Genomic DNA, 8,430 nt, shown 5'->3' with positions numbered 1-8,430 from the left:
TCAATTAATAATGTAAATGCACAGTTCCACCCCCACATTACATTAACAGTCACGTCATCCAAAATAAAATTCATAACAATCAGTACTCCCCCACATTTACTGTGTACAGTGACAGATGCATCTGATGAAGTGAGCTGTAGCTCACGAAAGCTTATGCTCAAATAAATTTGTTAGTCTCTAAGGTGCCACAAGTACTCTTTTTCTTTTAGTAACAGTACTGCCTCCCCACCCCCGAATTTCATTGTATGTGACAATACCTCATTTACTGCAAGCATTGCTGTACAGAAATATTCTAACTTACTATTCTCCCTCTTCCATCGGCCCATACAAGTCCATAATGTGGGAGCACAGAACGTCCCTAATTTCTTTTGCCCATGTGCATTCTGCTCCAGCGATGCTCAGTGCACTTTAGGGTGGAGTGTACTGGTTCAGCAATCCATTACTGTCATAGGTCCATTCAGGGACAAATGGTTCACCTTTGGCTTCACAAAGATTTGGCTTCACAAAGATGAGCAAGCAAGCCACAATAATGCGAACAGCCTTGATGATACCAGCATCCAAACTAATCTGTAGACAGCACCAGCAGGATTTCAATCTGCCAAACGTACATTCAGCCACCATTCTATTAAGACTTCTTTTGCCAGACCTTCTGAGATCACTATGTGGTTTCATAAGCCCAGACAAAAGGGGTTACACGGGGTCCTTGTTGGGGGTTGGTTGTGTGCTCCTGGCTGGCGGTACTGTCTGGTGGCAGTACTCTGAGGCATGATGCCTAATGGTGAGAGTCCAAGGGTTGATTTCTCTGGCTGTTACAGCTCGAGATAGTGTCACCTGCTGACAAGAGTCCAAAGCTGCTCCACCTAGCAGCTACAGTTCAGGGTAGTGTTACCCACTGGTGAGAGACCAGAGGCCATCTTGCCTAGCAGCAATAGTTCAGAGTAGCATCACTCACTGGTGAGAGTAAGAGGGATGGTAGGGGAACCTAGACCCACCCTACTCTACCAGATTCTGACCCAGGGCCCTTCGAAGCTGCAGCCCTTGTACAGGGTGTAGGGCCTGATACCCCTAAACATGCTCCCTAGGTCACTTTCTACCCTTGTTCCAGTCCCTCCAGCGGCATCTTGGACTGGAGGGACTGGACTTAGACTTGGAATCCCTCCTGTTTCCTGCTGATCCATGTTCTGAGTCTCCTCCACTGGCAATGGCAAGTCATCACCTTCAGCTCCTGCAGTCAACAGGCTTCCAGGGGTTTGGCTATGAGGCTTGGTCCTGGTGGCTTCCCAGCAGGAGGCTGCTGCACCTGACTACTCTCTTCCGCAGTCAGCTGATATGGAGCTGAGTGGCTCCCTTTTAAATGCTTCCTCCACGGGAAGCATGCCTAACAGAGGTGAGGGGGTGTGATCTCTTGGGCCCAGAGCAGCTCTTTAACCCTCATCTCACCAGTGTGCGGTTGGTACACCCCTTTACAGTCTCCCAGAATAATGGTAGGGACAGTAACTCCAGCCTGCCATGAAGGTAGACTCTTGATCAGCGGAAAACCCTGGCATCATGAACCTTTGCAGTGCAGCCTGCACTGGTGTTCATAAATTGGCTCTGTGGTCCACAAGGGCATGCATAACAATGGAGCAGTGCTCTTTGTGGTTACTGTACTAATTTTCTCTCTGAGGAGGGCAAACTACGGGCACGAACCCCATCAATGACCCTGACACAGTGTAGAAAACCAGCAATTACTTCAGGAATGTTATTTATGCCCATTACCATTGGGTAAAAGGCTGATCACCTCAGAAATCTCCATCACCATTTCACCCACAGTTGATTTTCTAACACCAAGCTGGTTAGCAATGGACCTGTAGCCATCTAGAGTAGCCAGTTTCCAGACGGTTACAGCCATGTGCTTCTGGACCAATATGGCTGCCCTCACGCATGTGCCATTATGCTGGAGGGTTGGGGCAAGCTGCTCACAAAGCTCCAGAAATGTACTTTTCATGTGAAAGTTCTGGACCCACTGCTCGTCATCACAGGTCTGCATGATGATGTGATCCTACCAGTCTGCACTTCTGGCCCTGATCCAGAAGTGTCGGGCTACATAGGTGGCATCGGCGGCTATACTGAAGTCACAAGCAGCGTCAGGCAGTGTGAGTCTTCCATGTCTGTATTGTCCTCCTCGTCCTCCTGCTCCATCATTAGTACGGTCAGCTGCCTTCTGAGAGTCAGAAAATGCTGCCAAAATGTGTATCAGAATCTCATGGAAGCTTAGTCTGTTCCCTGAAACAGGAGCGAAAGACCAAGCAAGAGAAATTCTTTAGCTGGTGGCTTCTCCACGTTGCTGGCTCTGGTTGCTGGGAGAGGGCAGATAAAATGATGGCTCAACAGGATATGTGACGTGCCGTGACAGCTGGCTGAGCTGTGTGAGGTCAAGTTTTCCCACACTGCACCACAAAGGGCTAGAGCAGCCAAATTTTGGGAGGACGCTAGGTAGTCTGGAAGACGATTGGTTGGACTCAGGGCTTCATATGCAATGTGATGCTGGAACCTGGTGTGGTGCCTGGGCTCAAGAATTCTTAACCGAGGGTCACCAATGACTGCATAGATGCTCAAGACCTGGGCCTTCAAACCCAGGGTCCATGGACTCAAGTCCCACTAACCCTGGTCCTACATTACAGTGTAGACCCGGGGTGCCAACCTGTGGCTCTGGAGCCACATGCGGCTCCTTGTCTAGGCACCGACTCCGGGGCTGGAGCTACAGGCGCCAACTTTCCCATGGGCCGGGGGGTGCTCACTGCTCAACCCCTGGGTCTGCCACAGGCCCAACCCCCCCCTCCACCCCTTCCTGCCCCTGCCCCTGAGCCTGCCCTGCCCTCTTTCCTCTTTCCCTGCCCCTGAGCCTCCTGCACGAAACAGCTGATCTGGAGGTGCAGGGAAGGGGGGAGGCACTGATCGGTGAGGCTACTGGTGGGCAGGAGGCGCTGGGAGCAGGCGGTGGAGCGGAGCTGATGCGGGGTTGCTGATGTATTATTATGGCTCTTTGGCAATGTACACTGGTAAATTTTGGCTCCTTCTCAGGCTCAGGTTGGTTACCCCGGTGTAGACATACCCAGAGACTCTGAGAAGTCCCCTAGAGACTTCCCTATTGCTAGTGATTTTACATGGAAGGAGCTGAGGTACTACAGTGACAGGCAGCAGTATAAAGTCCTAACATGATAGACGGACAGACTTGCTTAGCCCTTCATTCTCTGGCAAAAGGTAAATTGGGTTTCATGCAATGAGTTCTATTACTCTGTGTGATATATGTTAATGTGTCTTGAATGAGATACCTAGCTTCTGCCCGCTCTGTGTAGACATGAAAAAGCCCACATCCCTTTTGTATAAGAGCACGTCTTTGCTGAGACATCCTGGGCTCCCTCTTCTTGTTGCTCAGTGAGCTGTGTGACTTTTGTCTGCCTGGTTGATGCCTTACATTCCAGAGGTAGCTGCATTTCAGTGGTGCTCTGTATACACAGGCTTGATGCAGAAATTGCTGGGTGAGGTTCTATGGCCTGTGCCATGCAGGAGGTTAGACTAGTTGATCATAATGGTTGCTTCTGGTCTTAAAACCCATGCATCTATACATTTTGTGAAGTGTTTCCTGATCTTTTGGGCTGAAAGGCATGATGTATTATTACAATACATTAAAAAAACCGTGATGAACCATAAAGAGATGTACAACATCACATGGAATCTATACATTCATTGTTCATCAAACTGATTCACAAAGCAGTATGGTATTGAAATGAATCAAAGAAATATACAGCATACTCAAGAGGTGAATCAGGTGATTATGAATTACAATTGTTTCACATACAAAAATATCCTTTATCCAGGATATTTTATTTATCTGGAGTCAATAAGAAAAATAAAACAGTGATGAGGAAGCTCACATATGTGGGGGCAAGAGTGAAGCATATTTCTTATGGTGCAGCTCAGTGATTACCTTGATCCTTCTGAGTCTACATCCCATCAAGGTCCTAAACTCATGAGTTCTATATATATATGAGACTGCTGGGAAAGGCGTCAAGTACACATGAGTTACAGTGTCTTTACTATGCTGCTGATACCCTACCCTGCTCTATCATATCCAGCCTTGCCAGGGCAATGAAATGAATGATCCAGTGTCTATAGGACACTGTGACCTGGATAAGGGCTACTTAGCTGTAGCTTAAGCTAGATCATCAAAACTGAGTATTGTTGGTAGGTTTGGTGACACCACCGGAAAATAAATGATCAAGAATTATATTGTGCTGCATTGGATAAACCAGAGCTAATAGCACATGCAGATCACATGAAACTCATGCTCTGAGAGAGCAGAGGTGCTGTATTATTTAATATTTTAAATATTGTGAGTAACGTGTTTATCCCTTCTGTCTAGGCAATATGACCTCACCCACATTGTCTCTCTAGTGTGCTGGGATGGACATGACTACAACAACACTGCATACAATCCTTTACCGTGTACTTTCAAATAGGTGAGCAGAAAAGTCAGTAAAAGCAAAGAATTAGGTTTTTCAGAAAGTTCCGTCATATCCATATTTAGCAGTTAGAATATATTATAATCCACCTCATAATGCTTTATTAGGACTACCAATTCAGAGACTAATGGGCAGAAAACATAGTGCCAGCATCTAGCCAGCATCTGGAATCAAAGACAATTAACCCTGAGTAGATACAGGAGAGCTATATGCCAGAAAATTAGAACAGAAGAAACACTAGACAGGAATGACAGCTTCCCCCCATTACAAGTGGGAGAGAATGTTAGTTTCTGAACAGAAGGTGACCAGCAATCTGCCAAGATATCAGGACCTGAGGGTCACTCCTTAGGGAGCAGAAGACAACAACAGAAAACCAAGGAGGACACTGGCTATATTTCTTAAGGATATCTCCAGAATGCTTCTGTGACAGTGCTCTTATACAGACAGAAGTAACCCACATATTCACCCAGTCACTGACAATGAAAAACAGAAGGGGCAGCACATGCAGGTGGCATATTCATTTCAATGGCCGAACAAACCTCTGCAGAAGGAATTGTTTTAAAAATAAGAAGTGGTGGTGTAATGAGGAAACCATGAGAGGTTGAAAGCTTGTGGTTAGGGACAGAAGCAAAACAAGAAGCAGATTACTGTCTGTCAGGATGCTCATGTGTCTACCATCACCTTTATCCTTGACATTTCCATGTGTGTTTTGTTAAGTGACTGTATTGGTTTGAGATTTTTATTTTCAGTTAGTGATATGTTTAATTTGCATTTTTAAAAGGGTAGATATAACGCTAGCCACTAGCAGAGGATACTGACCCCCTGCCATGTAAAAGAGGATAGCTTTTTGTAACTCTGACCCATGTGGATTAGGGCAGGAAGTTAAGGTCAGTCTCTTACTAGCATCCCTGTGTGTCAGACATTTATTACTTGGTTTTCAAGAAAAATGTCCCAACTTGCATCAGTGATAATGCATTTCCATTCTGTTTTCTGAGTTTTTCATAAGTTAAATTGGAATGCAGAACCTATGAACAAACAAATGGCTCTTTCTGAGCTGTCCCCTGACATTCTAATTGGTAAATATATGTGGGACATGTACTAACTGCTCTCAGCATCAAGCTGACCACAGTATTTTGTAATTCTAAGAAACAGGAAACAAGACTTTACACAAAGGCAAATATAGCGTAATCACACATTCTGTGGGAATTCCTCTTGAGCTGCTGTGCATATCTACCAGGAAACTAAAGATGCCCTCCTCTGCAGGAGATACCTGCACTGTGGGCTGGTAAGATGGCAACTCCCGTGCTGGTGCAGATGTGTCAGGAGTGGGAGCAGCTGCCGTTCCCCCTTTTCACATAAGTAGTCAGACAGCAGCAGTCTGGGGCAGAGAGAGTATAGCTGAGCTGGTGCTGAGGGGAAAATAAACTGTGCTAGTATAGGGCTGATACAGCTCACTGCCACCCTGGAGCACGGAGGAAAGTGGGGACCAAACTGTGAGTCTCGCTGAATCACAAGCCAGTCCTTGGTATGTTCCTGGGAAAGCATAAATGTGTGCTGACCCCATACTCAGAGCTCTTGGTAGGTTAACTCCACAATGTAGTCCTAAGGAATAAGGGCTTGATCCTGCTTCCTTTGAAGTCAATAGGAGTTTTGCCATTGGATGTCAATGGGCACAGGATCAGGCCCTAAATTCTGAAAGTGCTTTGTACAAGGCTCATATTGCCTTGGTCTACACTAGGAGTCGAATTTAGCAGCATTAAATCGATTTAACTCTGCACCCGTCCACATGATGAAGCCCTTTTTTTTCGACTTAAAGGGCTCTTAAAATCGATTTCTTTACTCCACCCCTGACAAGCGGATTAGCACTGAAATCAGTCTTGCCGGGTCGAATTTGGGGTACTGTGGACTGTGGGGTACTGTGGGTACCGGTATTGGCCTCCGGGAGCTATCCCAGAGTGCTTCATTGTGACCGCTCTGGACAGCACTCTCAACTCAGATGCACTGGCCAGGTAGACAGGAAAAGGCCCGCGAACTTTTGAATTTCAATTTCCTGTTTGGCCAGCATGGCAAGCTGCAGGTGAGTGCATAGCTCATCAGCAGAGGTGACCATGCAGAGCTCATCAGCAGAGGTGACCATGATGGAGTCCCAGAATTGCAAAAGAGCTCCAGCATGGACCTAACAGAAGGTACGGGATCTGATTGCTGTATGGGGAGAAGAATCCGTGCTATCAGAACTACATTCCAGTTTTTGAAATGCCAAAACATTTGTCAAAATCTCCCAGGCATGAAGGACAGAGGCCATAACAGGGACCCGAAGCAGTGCCGCATGAAACTTAAGGAGCTGAGGCAAGCCTACCAGAAAACCAGAGAGGCAAATGGCCGCTCCGGGTCAGAGCCCCAAACATGCCGCTTCTATGATGAGCTGCATGCCATTTTAAGGGGTTCAGCCACCACTACCCCAGCCGTGTTGTTTGACTCCTTCAATGGAGATGGAGGCAACACGGAAGCAGGTTTTGGGGACGAGGATGATGAGGTTGTAGATAGCTCACAGCAAGCAAGCGGAGAAACCGGTTTTCCCGACAGCCAGGAACTGTTTCTCATCCTGGACCTGGAGCCAGTGCCCCCCGAACCCACCCAAGGCTGCCTCCCGGACCTGCCAGGCGGAGAAGGGATCTCTGGTGAGTGTACCTTTTAAAATACTATACATGGTTTAAAAGCAAGCATGTTTAATGATTAATTTGCCCTGGCATTCGTGGCTCTCCTTGATGTACTCCCAAAGCCTTTGCAAAAGGTTTCTTGGGAGGGCAGCCTTATTCCATCCACCATGGTAGGACACTTTACCACTCCAGGCCAGTAGCACATAATTGGGAATCATTGTAGAACAAAGCATTGCAGTGTATGTTTGCTGGTGTTCAAACAGCATCCGTTCTCTATCTCTCTGTGTTATCCTCAAGAGAGTGATATCATTCATGGTCACCTGGTTCAAATAGGGTGCTTTTCTTAAGGGGACATTCAGAGGTGCCCGTTCCTGCTGGGCTGTTTGCCTGTAGCTGAACAGAAATGTTTCCCACTGTTAGCCACAGGGAGGGGGGAGGGATGAGGGGGTAGCCACGTGGTGGGGGGGAGGCAAAATGCGACCTTGTAACGAAAGCACATGTGCTATGTATGTAATGTTAACAGCAAAGATTACCATGAAAGAGTGTAGCCATTGTTCTATAAAATGTGTCTTTTTAAATACCACTGTCCCTTTTTTTTCTCCACCAGTTGCATGTGTTTCAAGGATCACAGGATCTTCTCCTTCCCAGAGGCTAGCGAAGATTAGAAGGTGAAAAAAACGCACTCGAGATGAAATGTTCTCTGAGCTCATGGTGCCCTCCCACACTGACAGAGCACAGACGAATGCGTGGAGGCCGACAATGTCAGAGTGCAGGAAAGCACAAAATGACCGGGAAGAGAGGTGGCGGGCTGAAGAGAGTAAGTGGCGGGCTGAAGACAGGGCTGAAGCTGAAAGGTGGCTGCAGCATGATGAGAGGAGGCAGGATTCAATGCTGAGGCTGCTGGAGGATCAAACTAATATGCTCCAGCATATGGTTGAGCTGCAGGAAAGGCAGCTAGAGCACAGACCGCCGCTACAGCCCCTGTGTAACTAACTGCCCTCCTCCCCAAGTTCCATAGCCTCCTCACCCAGACGCCCAAGAATGCGGTGCGGGGGCCTCCGGCCACCCAGCCACTCCACCCCAGAGGATTACCCAAGCAACAGAAGGCTGGCATTCAATAAGTTTTAAAGTTTTAAACTTTTAAAGTGCTGTGTGGCCTTGTCCTTCCCTCCTCCACCACCCTTCCTGGGCTACCTTGGTAGTCATCCCCCTATGTGTGTGATGAATTAATAAAGAATGCATGAATGTGAAGCAACAATGACTTCATT

This window comes from Eretmochelys imbricata, chromosome 11 (assembly GCF_965152235.1).
Source record: "Eretmochelys imbricata isolate rEreImb1 chromosome 11, rEreImb1.hap1, whole genome shotgun sequence".
Taxonomy (NCBI): Eukaryota; Metazoa; Chordata; order Testudines; family Cheloniidae; genus Eretmochelys; species Eretmochelys imbricata.
The sequence above is the reverse complement of the archived record's forward strand: the minus strand, read 5'-3'. Positions refer to the sequence as shown.